At 36.5% G+C, this 18,699-nt stretch overlaps 1 protein-coding gene and 1 long non-coding RNA gene across 2 annotated transcripts in view; one reads left to right on the top strand and one right to left on the bottom strand.

The window, feature by feature from the left end:
• Nucleotides 1-863, top strand: part of LOC107181688 — a 3,438-nt gene extending 2,575 nt beyond the window's left edge. Inside the window, exon 3 of the long non-coding RNA XR_001512374.1 lies at nucleotides 724-863. This is a non-coding gene — a long non-coding RNA (uncharacterized LOC107181688). The remainder of the gene's footprint in view (nucleotides 1-723) is intronic.
• SKAP2 (src kinase associated phosphoprotein 2) overlaps nucleotides 1-18,699 on the bottom strand; it is a 148,163-nt gene that overhangs the window by 98,415 nt on the left and 31,049 nt on the right. The gene's annotated exons all lie outside the window — the stretch shown is intronic.

Raw genomic sequence — 18,699 nt, 5'->3', positions numbered from 1 at the left:
CTCCCCCCAAGCCTCTCCTGCTGCCGCTGGCCAGGGCCTCCTTCTCTTCCCCCGCCGGCCCCACTCCCTGGTCAAACTCCTGGACAACTCCCGGTCGAGGGGACAATTTGCATACCACACTTTTATCATATAGGATTTTTCTTAAATCAATGCAAATTATAAGCAAGGAAGAAATATTTACAATCTACATAATATTTTTGATTCCTTAACATGGAATGGATGTATAATAAAGAAAAAGCCTTGTGAAATAACAATAGTTAAATATTAGTGCAACAATTATAGAAGCCTTTGATACATCTCATATTTGATGGTTTCCAAGAAAAAGCAACCCAAGAGTGAGTCAGAACAAAATTCGAAGAGGCCCAGAACAAAACTGCAAGGCTTCTTATGACCTAGCCTTAGAAGTCACAAAGCATCACCTCCATCACATATTACTGGTCAGCAGCAAGTCACAGGGCCAGTCCAGACTCAAGAGGAGGGGACTCCATAGGGTGTGATCACTAAGAGATATGTATGTGTAGTATTTATACAAATATTTCCCAGCTCTGTCTACTACATGAGCCTAGAAGCAATGACACACCAGTAGCATGAGCACATCAAGCACCTAGGTCTTCGTTTCTAAATACCATTCTCCACACAAAGGAACCAAGGTTTCTTAGAGAAAAGACTGATTCCAGGAACAAATGAGTCTGTAACACCTTGTTAAATGAAGTGCTCAAAAAGTGATGGCATCATATTATAAGGACACAGGAATCAACTTGAAAGGGTTCCCCCACTGGCCAGATCTGGGACAATTTCTAGCATCAAAATCATGATAGTAGAAGAAAGTAATCCTATATAATAAAATCCTAATATGCTAAGTGTCTGACTGTTCATTCGACTGTTCGACCAGTTGCTATGACACGCACTGACCACTGGGGATAGACACTCCGATGGGTAGGTTAGCTTGCTGCTGGGGTCCGGCCAATCGGGACTGGGCAAGATTGGCCGGACACGCCCTGGAGCCCTCCCATGGTCCCTCCCCGGCCCTGATCATGCATTGGTAGGGTCCCTTGGCCCGTCCTGCACCCTCTTGCTATTGGGACCCCTCAGGGGATGTCGGAGAGCTAGTTTCAGCCTGATCCCCGAAGGCCAGGCTGAATCTGTGCACCAGGCCTCTAGTACACTATAAATACACTGAATAAAATAATAATCTAGCCCGGCCAACATGGCTCAGTGGTTGAGCATCGACCTATGAACCAGGAGGTCACGGGTTCAAGTCCCAGTCAGAGCACATGTCCAGGTTGCAGACTCGATCCTCGATAGGGGCATGCAGGAGGCAGCCAATCAATGATTGTCTCTCATCATTGATGTTTCTAGATCTCTCGTCCTTTCCTTTCCTCTCTGAAATCAATAAAATATATATATATTAAAAAGAATCTATTAAATCTATACTAATATAAATAAATAAGTGGGCAGGGAAACTTTTTTCTTAGTGGAATGACAACTAATAAACATAATTAGAAAAGCATTAATGGATGCTGAACTAATGTGAACATGCAATGAGAAGCAGGCTATTTAGATCGGTAGTTGCCAACCTTTCAGACCTCACGGACCACTGGTGGTACCTACCGGTTGGCAACCGCTGACTTAGATAGCCTTAAAGTATCCCCTTATTTATGTATTAATTACAAAGGAAAAAAACAGTAGTTTAGAGTGGAGAAACCTGGAAGATACCAGCTTAGCCAAGTGACCATCCTTATCATCAACATGGCAACAAACAGACTTCATCTACCTCCTGATAGGAAGGGTAAAAACAGCACGTTACTTCTGTGGTCTTCCTCCCAAATGCCCCAGACCCTTGTCTGAGCCTGAGAAGAAGATCAGACAAACCCCAAAGGAGGGACATTCTACAAAAGAGCTGACTTATACTGTTTGGGCCATTAAAAGCCTCTGGTAACCATAAATCTGATCTCTTTTCCAATGAGTTTGGTTTTTTGTTTTGTGTTTTAGATTCCACATATAAGTGAGATGATACAGTATTTGTTTTTCTATGTCTGGCTTGTTTCACTTAGCACAATATCCCCCAGGTCCATCCATGTTGTTGCAAGTGGTAAGATTTTCTTCTTTCCATTTTGTGTATAGAACACATTTTCTTTAGGCATTCATCTGTGGACAGACACTTAGATTGTTTCCGTGTCTTGGCTATTGTAAATAATGCTGCAATGAACATGGGGGTGTAGGTATCTCTTTGACATAGTGATTTCATTTCCTTCAAATATATTCCTAGAAGTGGAATTGCTGGATCATATCATGGTTCTATTTTTAATGTTTTGAGGAACCTCCCTACTATTTTCCATGGTGGCTGTACCACTTTACATTTCCACCAATAGTGCACAAGGATTCCCTTTGCTCCACATCTGCACCAGGATATTATCTGCCACACACACACACACACACACACACACACACACACACACACACACACTAGAGGCCCAGTGCATGGATTTGTGCACCGGTGGGGTCCCTCGGCCTAGCCTGTGCCCTGTTGCAATCCGGGACCCCTCAGGGGATGTTGGACTGCCGGTTCTGGCCCAATCCCCGCAGGCCTGGGTATATATATACTATTTATTTATTTTTTACTGATTTTTAGAGAAAGAGGAAGGGAACAGGAGAGAGAAACATTGATGTGAGAGCAAAGCACCAATTGGCTGCCTCCTGGAAACCTCCTAACGGGGATCAAGCTGGCTACGCAGGCATGTGCCCTGACTAGGAGTCAAACCAGCAACCTTTTGGTGCATAGGATGATGCCCAACCAACTGAGCCACACTGGCCAGGACATCTGTTGTCTTTTTTATGCTAGCCAGTCTAACAGGCATGAGGTGACATATCATTGTGGTATAGACTTGCATTTTCCTAATGATTAGTGATGTTGAGCACCTTTTCAGGTATGTTGGCCATTTGAGTATCTTTGGAAAAATGTCTATTTAGGTCCTTTGCTCATTTTTAAATTGGATTTTTTTTGATGCCATTAAGTTGTATGACTTGTCTGTATATTTTGGATAATAACCCCAATTCAGATATATGATTCGCATGTATATTCTCCCATTCAATAGGTTGCCTTTTCATTTTGCTGATGGTTTCCTTTGCTGTGCAGAAGCTTTTCAGTTTAATGTAATCTCACTTTTGCATTTGTTTATTGTGTTGCTTGTGCACAATCTACTTTTCATTAAAATCCTAGATCATCTTCCCTCATCCTCTCCTCTGCACGTAATCTAAACAGAGTCTAGAACTTGAAGTCATCTGTTGATGACTGGCTTAGCCACAGTGGGAGCACCTTATATCTCAAGCTCTAGTGAAGCCCTTAATTGCAGCCCCATCATCCTCATGGATAACTCCTAGCTTTTGTTCATGCTGTTGTACCTCTATGCAAAGTTTATTAGCACTGTGAATTTTTATATTTCTAGATCTTACAGTGCTTCCAGTCCCGATTATAAATACAAACATATAAATTATGCTTTCAAGATAAGAGACACCAATTCCAGGTTAGACCCAACAGAGATCTTTTTTAAAAATGTGCTTAAATGGATTTATTTGTCTTATCACCTAAAAGTGCTATTGAAAAGAGAAACTGGTTAATTGATTTCTGGTTAAACAAAGTCTCCTCATGTATGTTACAGCATATATTATATCACCATTAGCTTTTTTTCTACAGTTTTTAATGTATATGACCACAGGCAAGGACCTTGTCTTACTGTGTGTTTCCTTACAGGATAATAATTAATTCTTATTGTATCCTTATCTATTCTGACAGCATTTTCCTCAAACTATTCACATATTCTAGGTTTCTATATTTCCTTAATTTATTTCAAAATTTGTTACTTAAAATTACTATAAAGTAAAAAAATCAAATCAAATATCTATTATAAAAGCACTATTTGATATACCAGTTATATATTGCCTATCCTTACTGAAACACTATTACCTATAAAATAAAACTCATTTATTAGAAGGTAGGTAGGTAATGTTAGACACCAGAAAAAGAAATTTAGTTACTGAAGTAAGAAAAGAACATCCTTGTAAAGTGCTCTTATTATAAGGCAGTCCCATTGTAAAACTCCTAAAGATACATTATGACAAGTTACCACACGATTATTTCTGAAGGAGAAATTATAATGCCATTTTGGAAAAACAAATCAACCCACAATTAAGTGTTTCTTGTCTTAGCCATTTAAAAAATATTTCATACTGACCAGCCTCTCTCAGTGCACCGAATATCATGAAGTTGCTACCACCTATTCCCCAGACATTTTGCAATTTTGTGGTTAAAAACTAATTTCACTATTAACTCAAGCAAAAATATATTAAGAAGATAAATCTTCCCTGGAGAAAGTAAAAATCATCTACTTCAAAAGCACATACCACTAGTTTTGGAATAGTTTACTATATAGATTGCCACTACTTCCCTTCTTTAAGAAAAATAATAATTAGATGATTATAGCTTTAAAAAGAAATTTATTTTGCTAATACCTATGTCAATTAACATGTTTTCATACCTATCCTTGCAAAAAAATTTCTTCTAAAAACCAACATGGGATTCTTATCATCTTGAATTCTCTCATATAACTGGAAAAAAAGAGATTGATTTTTTAAAACAGATGAACAAAAGGCTACTTAAACGATTCAAATTTTACACTTTAACAAAAATATAGATGTGGTGTGAGATCATGTTTCACTAATTAGAGGCAGGAGGCTGAGGTTTGGGACCTGGTGTTCAAGGGAAACAGATTATATTATACTAGAAACAATAGAGTTATACCGATTCTGGTTTGAATCCTGGCTTCGCACATCCTAGTAGTGTGATCATCCTAAATTTCCGTTTGTTTATCAACAAAATGAGTATAATACTTCCTACATGAGAATGTAATGAGGGTTTGAAATAATACATTAAAATGTCCAGCCTATACCTGGTACATACAAGTCCAATACCTGGTGCTAGTAGTGGGAGTGATGCCATTAGTTATGATGACCTTGAAAAGTCAACTAACCATTCTAAGTCTTATCTGTTCACCTGTAAGATGAGGAAGTAGCATACTAAATGACTTTCTAAGTTCCTTTGAGAACTAAAAAGACTATATAATTTACATGATTAAAAATCAAGAACCATGAATTCAACTTCTTCAAACCATGCACCATTAAATTAGAAAAACAACAATTCCTTACTATAAAAAAAACTACTAGAGGACCAGTGCACAAAATTCGTGCACTTGGGGGGGGTCCCCTCAGCCTGGTCTGTGCCCTCTCACAGTCTGGGACCCCTCAGGGGATGTCTGCCTGCCGGCTTAGGCCCAATGTCTGACTGTGGGCCTAAGCCAGCAGACATCTCTCTTGTAGTCTGGGGCTCTCACAATCCAGGACCCCTCACTCCTTACCACTTGCCTGCAGTGAAGGTGGGAGAGGTTACTGCCACCACCACTGCACTCGCCAGCTGTAAGCCCAGCTTCTGGCTGAGCGGCACTCCCCCTGTGGGAGCACACTGACCACCAGGGGGCAGCTCCTGTGTTGAGCATCTGCCCCCTGGTGGTCAGTGTGTGCCATAGCAACCAGTTGTTCTGCTGTTCAGTCAATTTGCATATTGGGATTTTATTATACAGGATATTGTAATATCTAAGAAAATTTGCATAGATTATCTCATTTGGGCCTCAACTAACCTTATGCAATAGATACTATTATCCTAATGCTAATCTGACTAGAAAATGAACTTTAAAGAATCCAAACAGTTTGGTAGGTCCAAAGCTAGTATCAGAGATTTCATTTCCTGTTTGATAGCATCCAAAGCACATATTCCTAAACACTACAAGCCAACAGGACAGGTATTAGTGCTCTACAGAGAAATAATCATAGACTTTGGAGGGGGGAAAAAGACCTAAAGTTCCACCTCAGCTCCACCATTACTTGCTGTGTGGCTTAGGACAAATCACCTAATCTCTCTGAGCCACAGCTTATTCAATGACAAAACAATAATTCATGATGCATGCCACTGAAATTTATTCTGACATATTTCTCTACAGACTTTACCTTAAAGACCTGAGGAAGTCAACTAAGCCCTGAAATTTCTGATGAACTGAGAATAAAATTCCATCATCAACCTCACCACCTGGTTCCTTCCCTACTTCTAGATCCTCCTGAACTAGAAAAGAGCACCAGAAAGCTCTATCTGCCCTTTTTATCTCCTCCCCCAACAAAAGCCTATGTTTAAAAACTGAAGTCCAAAAGAACATCACTTAGTGCACTACTTTGTGCTTCTCAGAGTCACAATGGGAAACGGAGGGAAGAACCAAGTTAATAATAAAATAGATCTCCCTGTCTATAGCTGACAATTATTATAAGGTCCTGCTAAGAAAACTGCCTTTTACTACATACCTCAAAATAGGGGGGCATTAATAGGGGAGAGGACACTTAGCAATAGATGCCACCTAATGCTATCGTCTAATAAATACAAGTAATTTTAGTGTAGTAGGCTAGAGCTTTTAAAATTCCATTTTTGTACATATTTGCAAGAAAGTTTAGTAATTTAAAGAGCATATCCTTATTAAATCAAACCCATAATTTACCTTATAAATAAAATGTTTGCAAAAGCTATTATCTTAATTTATACAATATCAAACTCATATCCTAACTTTGGCAATTTACTGGTAGGCATGTTAATTTTTAAACAATTTAAAACCATTCTTAGAAGTGTTTTCCATTTCCTCCTAGAGCTCCAATTTGTTTTTAAAGGGATTGTTTCAAAGATGTTAGCTGAAATTGCAAAGGGACAGCTGCTTGATACGATGGGGCATATTACCGCCTTGCAATATCAAATCACTCAACCTCACTCCTTTTCCTGTCTTGGGCTCCAGGTTGCCACTAAAGTGGCTATTTATTAGTAAGTAAATACAGTGATGGTCATATTATGCACACTGATATGCCCTAAGGTCCTTTTATTGGGAAATGAGAGTATTTGCCCATATACATTTTATGTCTATGTTAATGTCTGCACTTGCTTTAACTTTCCCTAAATCCCAAAACACGTTTCAAGATTTGTTAACTGGAAAATTTCACACCAATGCACTTTTTTTTGTTTTTCATTTTAAATTGTGGAAACTCTCATATCTATCATGAACCTTAGGAGACAAAAGTAGAAAAAAACCATCCCTTAAGTTGGAAAAAAAGGGACATGTTCTAAATATAACATCATAGAACATAGAAAAATTTAACCTTAAATAAACCTTAGACATGGAACTTCATTTTACCATGAATCATGTTAACAATTTATACAAAATAATGAATTTAAATTATGTATATCAAAATATATAGGCTCTTATAGTTTTTACATTAGTCCTTTAAGGTATAGCATGTGTTTTTTTATTTATTACCAAGCAAAATGCAAGAGTAAAATTAACATCATCTATGGTCATATCACTTTTAATATCATCTTCCTTAAAATCTTGAAACTCATTCCTAACGATATATTTTGAGTGAGAAAAGCCATAAAACCATGTTAAAAACAACAACAAAAAAACACCCTGTTTTTTTCCGGTCCTGGCTTCCCAGGATCATAAAACTCAGACTGTCCTTCCCAAATTTATCTTTTCTCACTTGTTTCTTAACTGCTGGGTTATAAATACCTTTGTCTTCTATTGAAGACACACGTTTTCCTCTGAAGATTGACTCGTATGAGACATGCTCCAAATTCTATATCCACATTGTGTAAGAACTTAAAATTTGACTTCTAAACTTATGTAAAGACTAGTTCTTCAATTTGATGAAACTATATTAAAACTCCACTAACATTAACTTTTCTTTCAACACTATTAGTTAAATGTTCTCTAACATTAATTCTCATTGGAAGGTATAGCCAGAGTATGAATACATGTACGTACATGCACGTGGGTCAGAACTGATTTCCTATCACTGAACCTGCTGGGCAAAAATGTAACAGTATGCAATCATATTCATGCTGTACAAACCTCTTTGCTAATATGCATATTAAAATGCTAACACGGTGAGATTTTTCCATGCCTATTTACACTGTCCATACATTTATTCTCTGGTTTTTCAAAACATGTGTTGTGTAGGTGAAAATTTTTAAAGCCAACAACAACAAAAATGGTTATAAGCCTGCCTCGTATTAGAACTTCTTTTGTCTGTCAATCAACAATAAAGTATTATTCTACCATCACAAAAGGAAAACCTTTGGCGGCAGTAGAGGACTATGGGTTGTGCAAATGTGCAGTTGCTAAGAAGCAAATATGCCTCTCTTCTAATCAAATAGCCCAGCTCAGCAATGCTGCTGGCTTGGGGCAAGAAGCAAATTCCACCAGCCACAAACTTAGAAACAGTCTTGAATTATTTGTTGCTGACCGCTGGCTGAACCCTTCCTGATGAGCACCATCACCATTAGCCACTACTCAGTGTATTCCATCAACCAATAGCAATAGCAGCATGCTACAGCTCAGGCTACAAGAAATTGATCAAACAGGGTAATGAGACTATTTCTTCACGGAGGTTATTTTAAATGAATATAAATATTTTCTTTCTACATAATTTGCCACAAAAAGGTCACTGAACTCTCTGTGATTCCAAAGAAAAATGCTCTACTGTCCCCTTTACATATTTGAGTTAAGATAAAGACAACAAACAATTCAGGGCATTTTTTTGATATTAGGGAAAATTTCTAATGAGTTAGCATTTGAGACAGCAGATGAAGTGCAATATTTAGCTTCACATTAAGTTAAAAACTGATCAAATGATGCTACTCTATAAAGATAAAACTAATCATGATTTACCAATTAAAAACATTTATAAGAGTACATTTTTGTTTAAGAAAAGCACAATTAATCTCTAATATAGGTGATTGTGAGAACATGAATCATATGTATGCCTTCTTAGCTAAAGTTATTAAAATTTGATATAATTGTTATAAATTATTTAGTGAAGAATTCATTTTTCTATAGCCCACCTCCTCTTGCTAGACAGTAGAATAAAATGCATGTTAACTATTCCAGTTAGCACATGCATCATTTCACTGACATCTGATTTAGCTCTTCTTACAGTGACATTTATTACTCATTTTCTCTATATACTTTATGCCAAAACAATTACAAACAACTGGATAAAACATCACAACATGACCAAATTGCAGCTGTTTAGATGTATATTTGATCTAACACAAAATTAAAGTGTCCTGCAAAGTCCAGTGTTCAGTTAGTAGTAGTCTTCTAATATGGTGGCATTAAAATAATCCCAGCTAAATCACTGTTTAATCACTCGCATACCAGCAACAATAAGGATTTGAAGTAAATCTTTCTAACAATTCAGGATCCTGTCATTATAACTAACATTGATTACATTACATCTACTTAGTTTAAACTCAGGAAAAACACTTATACAGAAATAACACCTCTAAAAACTTTCTAAAAGATATATCTTGTTCCAATAAAATGAATGAAATCTAACATAATAAAGTAAATATAAATTGAAATGAACTGCTTTAGATGCAGATTCTGTAAGAGTGTAAAAAATAACTTATTTTTGTTTATTTTAGAAACAAATAGGTCAAGTAATTATTTGCTTTCATCAAAAATGTGTAGTTTACTTGTAGTATGAAAAGACTGCTTAAGTGTGTAGAAACGTGTGCCTAGAAAATTTTTTTTAATTAATGAAACTCACGTGCGCTTTTAACAACTATCCTTTTAAACTATTTATGGATGTTATTAGACATGACAGCAAAACCACCTCATCTACAAAAAAACAAAAACAAAAACAAAATACATACAAGTGGCCATTTTTAAGGGGATAAAGTATGCCTGGATGTTAGGTTATCTGTGCCACTAACAGGATTTCTACATATTCATTATTGGGAAATGACTGCAGTCATAACAGGATTTCTAAATATACATTCAAAGAATTTTTAAATACAGATACACATTTTTGAATGAATCAGAAAGCCTCCACAATTCACTTCAAATTAATCTCTCTTAAAAGGGAAGGCTACTAAAAACGAGACAGATACTACAATACAGAGATGAGAATCTCACAGCTGACACACAGGATTTATTTAGGTGCATGCTATTCTTTTCACAATAAAATTCTGCCATGTTCTCAGAAATGGCTAAAGAAGATTCTCTAAATAAAAATCAATAATTAGTCAAAAGAAAATTAGGATCAAATAGCAAGAAGCATCCCATCAGCTGTCTAACAATATGACAAATTCAGCAGCAACCACAAAGAACCAATATAACTTCTGGTGCCAAGGAGCCAGATGGTACTGCTGGAAGAAATTAAGTCTACAGATTGGCAGCTCGACCCTGTGATTATTGCCCAAGGGAGGACAAAGTGGAAGGAGAGCGGGAGGTTCAGCATGATGGGGATAAATCAATTACACCACTCACTACATCCTCCTCGCATCCCCGAATAACGGATTCTAAACACCGTACCAGTGAAATGCTCAAGGTTTACAGAGTCCCAATATCATCTGAGAATGATAAACTAAAATATAGTACAAAGTAGAAGATAATCTCACCCTTTCACCAAAGACCCTACCAAAGGACACTGATCACCAGACCCAACTGCACAAGGTCCACATGCAGCAAAAAGGATTTTAGTTAGAGCTTTGTTGTGAAAAATAAAGCTACGTGTTTTTATAGTTCTTTTTATTTATATTTAATGAGGGCACTTGTTAAAATTCTGTATAGTTTCCAAAAAGAGAACTATGGGCAGATAATAGCTACGTATGATAGTCTCATGACTAAATAACCGACTTACATATTTTATTAAAATTTTTTTTTTATTCACACACAAAAAAACACTTCCCACTTTGTAATGTCTAAAGAATGCTAAAGAAACAGAAACATCGCAAGATATGGCCAAAGTCAAATTATGTTGGAAAAGATGATGTGCATTGTGAATTTATGCAATTATGAGAAATTTATTATCAGTGTTAGTCATACCTTCAAAATGTAAGGTGGTTATACATTGAGAAGTAATTGGCAAAGCTTATGCTGAAGGAGATTGTTTGGTTTTTTTTATTACCACCTGTCCTTAGCCTACCTTCACCTATGAATGTTTACAGCTGTTCTGTATTATTCCAGCTTAAGTAGGTTGGATAAGATAAGCAAATTAAGAATATTAAGATATTAGAGAGAAAAAATCAGACTTGATTTTTTAAATCCTAAGAACATATAATAGTACAATACAAATATGTGTTGATTCACTTAATATATTAGCAATTATGTGGACAGATGGCCTTTGGATTTAGTCTCAAAAACCAATCAGTGACATACCAGTTAGGTTCCATTAATAAAAAATTTTAATAAGGCAAAAAAGTTTTTTGGTTAATTAGTTTATAAATGTAAAAGAGCTGGATTTATAAATGTTCTAGAAAAGGATTAATCGAATCACAGGTACACACTAATTGGTTCAATGTTCATTGAAACCTTTTCTAATACATTTTCTAGCATAGTGCAGAAAGATAGGCTATGAATTGCTAACATGACTTGCTCAGTGCACTATCTGAATCCATGTTGTGGGCACTGAGAACCACAGTGATAGAATATTAATCTCAGAGGATATGCTTAATCTAAACCAGCAATTTTCAACTGGTGTGCCATAGCACATCGGTGTGCCGCAGGAATTTTTAAAACATGCAATACCTGACTATCTCCTCAGGAGCACAGACCTCTTTTCTATTCGACTGTCAAGTAAAAAAATGACAACAGCCAACACAATAATAGCTGTCTGGTGAGAATGAATCAAAATTATACCTGTTTCCTGGTCAGGTCGGCAAAAAATATATTTTTTGGTGTGCTACAGAATTTTAATAATCAGTGTATGTGTGCCCTGAAATGAAAAAGGTTGAAAATCACTGATCTCAACTATACCTAAGTCACTTTTCCTTATCAAATTAAAACTGTGTATGTATAATTCAAATAGCTTGCTTGAAACACTTTTATAACATTTAAAATGGACATCAACATTTCAACTTCTTAGGACACATTCCCTCACCATCATTTTGGGATAAGTAGCTGTTGAACTTTCATATTTCTGGACCAAATAACAGTAGCGATGTTTTTATAGTCTCAAAGGAATACAGCTATTTCACAGAAGTGTCTGTATTCACACAGGTCAATGGGCTCCTGTATCCATAAAAATCCATGAAAGGCATTAAATGTATTTTAATGTTAGATGAAAATCAGAACAGAAAGATTAGAGGAGTTAAAATAATGTCAACAGAGAAGAAATAGCTCATCATAACAGACACCTTATTAAAGCTCCATGGATGGTAAAACAGGGCAAGAAAAATATACTGGGGAACAATTTTAAACTAAAGGAGCTACTACTATGTAAAACCCAAATATCGGTCCAAATATAAAGAACAACATTAACTTATATTTCATATATTTTTTATATATTTTATTGATTTTTTACAGAGAGGAAGGGAGAGAGATAGAGAGCTAGAAACATCGATGAGAGAGAAACATCGATCAGCTGCCTCCTGCACATCTCCTACTGGGGATGTGCCTGCAACCCAGGTACATGCCCTTGACCGGAATAGAACCCGGGACCTTTCAGTCCACAGGCCAACGCTCTATCCACTGAGCCAAACCGGTTTGGGCAATATTTCATATATTTTTATCATCCAAAGGACAAGTTTACAAAATTCCAGTTGGTAAAGTTCAAGCCAATATTAAGACTTTAATTTTTATTTAACTATGAAACTTTAGTTGCATGATACAGGTTTACTTCTTTTTTAAAAAATCAAATGTTTGCCCTAGCCGGCTTGGCTCAGTGGATAGAGAGCATCAGCCTGTGGACTGAAGGGTCCCAGGTTCAATTCCAGCCAAGGGCACATGCCCGGGTTGTGGGTTTGATCTCCAGTAGGGGGCGTGCAGGAGGCAGCTGATCAATGATTCCCTCTCATCATTGATGTTTCTCTCTCTCCCCTCTCCCTTCCTCTCTGATATCAATAAAGAAATATATTTTTTTTAAAAAATCAAATGTTTAAATACTTGATTTTAAAAATAGGGAATAGCCCTCACCAGTTTGGCTCAGTGGATAGAGCATCAGCCTGTGGACTGAAGGATCCCAGGTTCAATTCCAGTTGGGAGCACATGCCTGGTTTGCGGGCTCGATCCCCAATAGGAGACGTGCAGGAGGCAGCTGATCAATGATTGTGTCATCACTGATGTTTCTCTCTCGCTCTCTCCCTTCCTCTCTGAAATCAATAAAAATATTTTAAAAGGAAAAAAATAGGGAATAATTGTCACAAAAATAGCCCTTCCTTTTATAAAACAGAATCCACCAACAAGTTCTCTTAAAAGTTACCTCCTGGTTACATTTAAAGTGTAACTTAGTCTATAAAATGTTATCTTAATATAACTCTATAATGCTTATATACCTTGGGTTTTTGCTCATCAAGTATAAAATTACCCAACCAAAGAATACAGCCATTAGAATTTCACAATTATCCACATATTGTTATATTCGCATCTTTCTGACAAAATAATCCAATTAATGGTTCTCAGAGTTTAAGGCTCATTTTAATCAAATTCATATGCTGTTGTTTCTTTGCTTTCCTATTTTCTAGCAGAGATGGGGAGCTAAATATAATTCACCCAAATAAAAAAGAAACAGACCACTGGAATTTAACATAGGTTGTGACATGTGTGAACCACCACACTAAACTGCTTGCCATATTTATAGTAAAAAGTTGAATATCAAACCATACTAGAGTTACCAATTCATCTTTCAGTTACTCACAATATGACATGAATAATGAAATATCTTCTAACACAACTTACACTACCTACGTTCAAACATGGGTTAAAATTCCAGAGAAAATATATACTAAAACTAAGTTAATCATCCAATCCCTTAGACATCTTGTGACATCACAAGAGCCGAGAGCTAACAATGGACAAGTCCTATTCAGGCACTTTTTCTTACAACCATCCAATGAGTGCTACAATTATTACTATTTTTATAAATTAAGTAACTAAGGTTTAGAGGGAAAATAATTTTTCCAAAGTCATAGTATCAAACTAGTATTGAACCTAGGTATATGTCATACCATCATCTGTGCACTTAACCATAGCAATAAAATTTGATACTACAAGTATATATGATCTGCTTTGAAGATTGCTTAAGTTGTGTAAGCTGCTGGGGCAAACATAGTTAATAAACATGACATGTGAATTACGAGGAGGAGAATGATTAGATAATAAAACAAAGAGAAAAGAAAAGCCTAAGAACATATCAGAATTCAAATGAATGCCAAAAAAACCTATCAAGATAAAATGTATCCCCATATCTATATAATCATACTAAGGAATGAAAGTAATTAATGGCTTCTAAAATTGTATAAATTAGGATCATATGTTTAGAAGCAAAAGCAGCAATTCCGGTTTACCTGTGAGGAAAGGTGGGGCAGATGTCTCTATTCTGAAACTCCTAATCTATCTACTTCTACAATCTCTGGCAAGTCTTATCTTTCTCATGACATTCAACATGTTTAGGCAAATAAATCAATGATTCTCTATATCTCTATCCCATATCTCATACTCCCTCTTAAATATCTTTGAGTTTCTCAACACGTCTTCAAGTTCAAGAGACCATCTTTCTTATCCATTTTCCCATTTTCTTTACAGACGGAGAAAAGAATCTAAGTGTCAGGGTTTACCTTAGGCATAATCATGAAGTCAAGTTGGTTCTTCCTCATGTTCCCTCTAGGTACCTATCCTCCCTGTCCTTACCCGTTAAGGTGACCAATGAGCCTTCAGCCAGATCTTCTCAGACCCGTCCTCCCCAGAAGTGCACCAATCTCTGTCTCTCTTCACTTCCAGCTCCTCTCCCCCAACAAACTAAATTTCTATTTGTCTTATGATGCATTCCTGACAACCTTTAACTCTACTTGCTTAATCTGATTAACATTTGTCAGGTATAACAATTAATAATTAATCTGATACTTTCTTTGCCATCTCTGATCTTTATTTTTTTATTTCTATGGTGATAGCTTACTCATTATCACCTTTGTTAAATATGACAACAGATGAACTGAAGTCATAAATACATGTCAATTGGTTTTCAACTACCCAACTGTCTTTATAATTGAGATAGAACTAGAATTATTTCCTGAGGAAAATTTGGTCTGCCTCTGGGCCAAATTCCTTAGCCCACTTTCGCATACAGGTGTGTTGGTCTTCTATGTTGGCACATATCCTTGATAAGCTCCCCATCATCTTAAGATAATATCAACCCTACCTCCAACTATGCTGGCTAAAAAGATATGACTATAAGTAGCAACACAGAATACTCCAAGTAGTAATCAAACAATGTATCCTAAATTTCTCTGCTGTCCAATACCAGTCCAAAAAAAATGTTGAACATAGCTAAAGAATGGATAGCTTGGCTATTTTTCTAATTCATGGGCTAAAATCTAACTCTCTCCAGTCCCAAATACGTGAAGGAGACCAGGACTGGGAGGTAACAGAGGAGTATGGAATGCAAATTGGAAAGAGATGATGCATCTAAAGGGAACGATAAATACAATGTGAGCTAGTATTGCCAGAGAAAATATAAATCTGAATTTTTCTGGGTGGGTGTAAATTTTCAAAAAATAAATACTGATTTGGCCAAAATACACCTATAAGCCAAATTTATACACTTGTGACCTCTACTCTCCACACTTTGCATGCTATCGTAATTTAAAACCAATCCATCAGAGTTGTGTATCTAAACCAGGGGTTGGCGAACTTTTTCAGTCAAGAGTCAGATAGAAAATATTAGAGACTTTGCAGGTGGGACATTTGTTCTCTGTCACAACTATTTACTGTTGCTGTTGTAGCAACAACAAAAAAATAGCCATAGACAATATGTAGACAAATGGGTGTGGCTGTGTTCTGATAGTTTTGATAAAAACAACAGCACTGGTCTACGGGCCACAGATTACCAGCCCCTGATCTAGACTGTTACTTTGGCCCCACACTAAATGACTTGCCCTAAACTGTGTTTTGGCATTATGCGACATACCTATGTTGATGGATCTATTAAGAAAGAACTCCAAAGAGTTACTGAATGTACTCTTGAGAGGATTTTATTTATCACACCACACGATATCCTATTCCGGACTTCCTAATCTATTTTCTTTTTTTAGCTTCCTTGAAAGAAATTTTCCTAGGTTCCACCACTACCAAGAGGTGAGGTATACTTCTCTTGAGTACCTCATTTATTTGATATCAAAGACACTATAAATCCTGCACCTGATCAGTTTTCCCCTTTGCACTGGCTGATAGAAAGCTCAGGGCACATAGATGGTTGATCTCCAGCAAAAGTCTAGAATACTTTTGGTACACATTTGAGATACAAATATTAATACAGTGCTAAAAAAAAAAAAGAAAGAGAGAGAGAGAGAGAGATAAAAAAATAGAATAGCCAAACAACAAACAGGTTTAAAAAAATCAAAATTTCACTAACTGCAAAATCAGCCTTTAAGAAAGGTTTGGAGATTTAAAAAAATAAAAGTTAACAGTCTAGACAGAGCCTTTTTAACAACATTTTTTTTTTTTTGCCTCCAGCTCTTCTCTCTACAAATCAATTCAAAATTTAGCAAGCTAACTAATGAGTTTAACCTAGCTTTAATGACATTGCTCTCCTATAACCAACTTGAAATACCCACTGTGAGTATATCTGAAAATATTATCTACTCCAGCGCTGTATTTTCCTGTCTCCTTATACATGCTTTTATAACGCCCAAGCTTAGTCATACTTTTATAATATACGATCTTGTAGTTTATATCTGTTTTTGCCTGCCCTGAATTGTTTCTGTGTATCAGTAAGAGCACATACCTCAGTTTTCCTTTGGAGAATGACACCTCTCCCAATCTCCATGTGGTTCAGATGAGACTGACCTCACTCTCAACCCTTGCCCAACCCTTTTTGAGCATATGGCCCATTCCTGGCCAATTAGAACACCACTCCCAGCCCCCTAAACTGCTTTCTCTGCCCACACCATAGTTAGTGATTCAGAATAAAGACATGACCAAGTCAAGGGCTTTTGCTAAACTATCAAGAGATATCTTTCCATGGGGGTTGCTAAGTTGGTAGAAAATACCTAAGAAGCTGCTGGTGGCTGGTGGCCGGTGCCTGGTTGGTGGCCATCCTAAAGAAAGCTACACATAAGAAAGCAGGATGTGAGTGAGATTACTCTTATAGTTTGAACATCCACCTGCATCCAGGTGGGCACGAAGGAAGAGTCCTACTCTCGCAGACAAACCAGTAAATTCCCCTGTCTGCTTTTTGCTTAAAGCCGTTTGAGCCGTGGTTCTTTTCTGTGCCATTCTCAGGCAGAGTCCTAACGTAAACATTCCTTCACCCGCCTGCCCCACAAATCTGCAATGCTGTGACCTCCATGTTTCACATCTCAGAAGCCTTCTTCTATTCTCCCAGACCTGGCTCAAATGACACCTCCATTATCAAGACTGTCTAAATCACAATCCTAATTACAGTCTTCTTTCTCCCTTTATATGTCTTACAGTAGTGATTATACCAACCTGCTTTGAATTAGAGTTGATATGTACATCTCTTTCCTCTACTACTCCATAAGATCCTTAAAGGCAGTGACATGTCTTATGAATCGTTTTATCCCCCCAGTCTAAGTAAAATCTGTTGCAATAAACTTTTATTTCATCTAGCACTTTGCCCAAAACATCAACATTGCTACCCTTTCTCACTACACATATTTTAAAAAATCAATTCTTCACCTCCTATAAGACACATGTTCTTTTAGCAAAGAAATCCTATTCTAAGCATATTAGAGGTTTATAGCATATATACATTCCAGGACACAGATCCCAGAACGCAGGTCCCAGGATACCAATACCAAAACAAGTCCTAGGCAATGAAAGAAATAAGTGTGTATTTCTTTTTCCCCATGATAAGACACTTTACTATTTTTATATTAAAATATTATTTTCATTAACCTCCTTTGGTATGAAAGAAAGTGATGGGAATGTTCAAAATAGTAAAGCTTACAGGTGGGAAGGAGTTTTAGCAGACATTTAAACATAATCACAGAACAGCGTATCTCTGAGATGAAATTACCTTTCTGATAGAGTTGTTAAGTATAACATGATCTGTTTCTGCTTTTTAGACACGAAAAAGAACTAGATGGCATTCAAATTACGTTAACCTTTTCTCTAGGTCAGTGATTTTCAACCTTTTTCACCCCGTGGCACACATAAACTAATTACTAAAATTCTGTGGCACAACAAAAAATATAATTTTGCCGATCTGACAAAAAATAGGTCTAATTTTAATTGATTTACAAAAAATAATAATTATTATTTACCCTTTTTGCTCCAAAATAACTTTTTAAAAAATCAGGAGCCCATACTGGTATATAAGGATTTCTGGTACCGAGAATTAACCAGACACAATCTTATTATGTGACATGATCGATAAGATGCAACTCTATTTTATGACCTATATATTTAGGTTCAAGACAGGGTATTCACACTAGATGACTATTGTTATGTTGGCTGTTGTCATTTTTTCATTTGACAATCTAAGGGAGACGAGTCAGTACCCTTGAATACATGGCCAGGTATTGCATGTTTTAAAGATTCTTGCGGCCCACGGCTTGAAAGTCACTGCTCTGGATATTCTGAATGAAAGGCTTTC

This window comes from Myotis davidii, unplaced genomic scaffold (genome assembly GCF_000327345.1).
Source record: "Myotis davidii unplaced genomic scaffold, ASM32734v1 scaffold168, whole genome shotgun sequence".
In the NCBI taxonomy this organism is placed as follows: domain Eukaryota; kingdom Metazoa; phylum Chordata; class Mammalia; order Chiroptera; family Vespertilionidae; genus Myotis; species Myotis davidii.
Note: the sequence above shows the minus strand (reverse complement) of the source record. Positions and strands in the feature narration are given on the sequence as shown.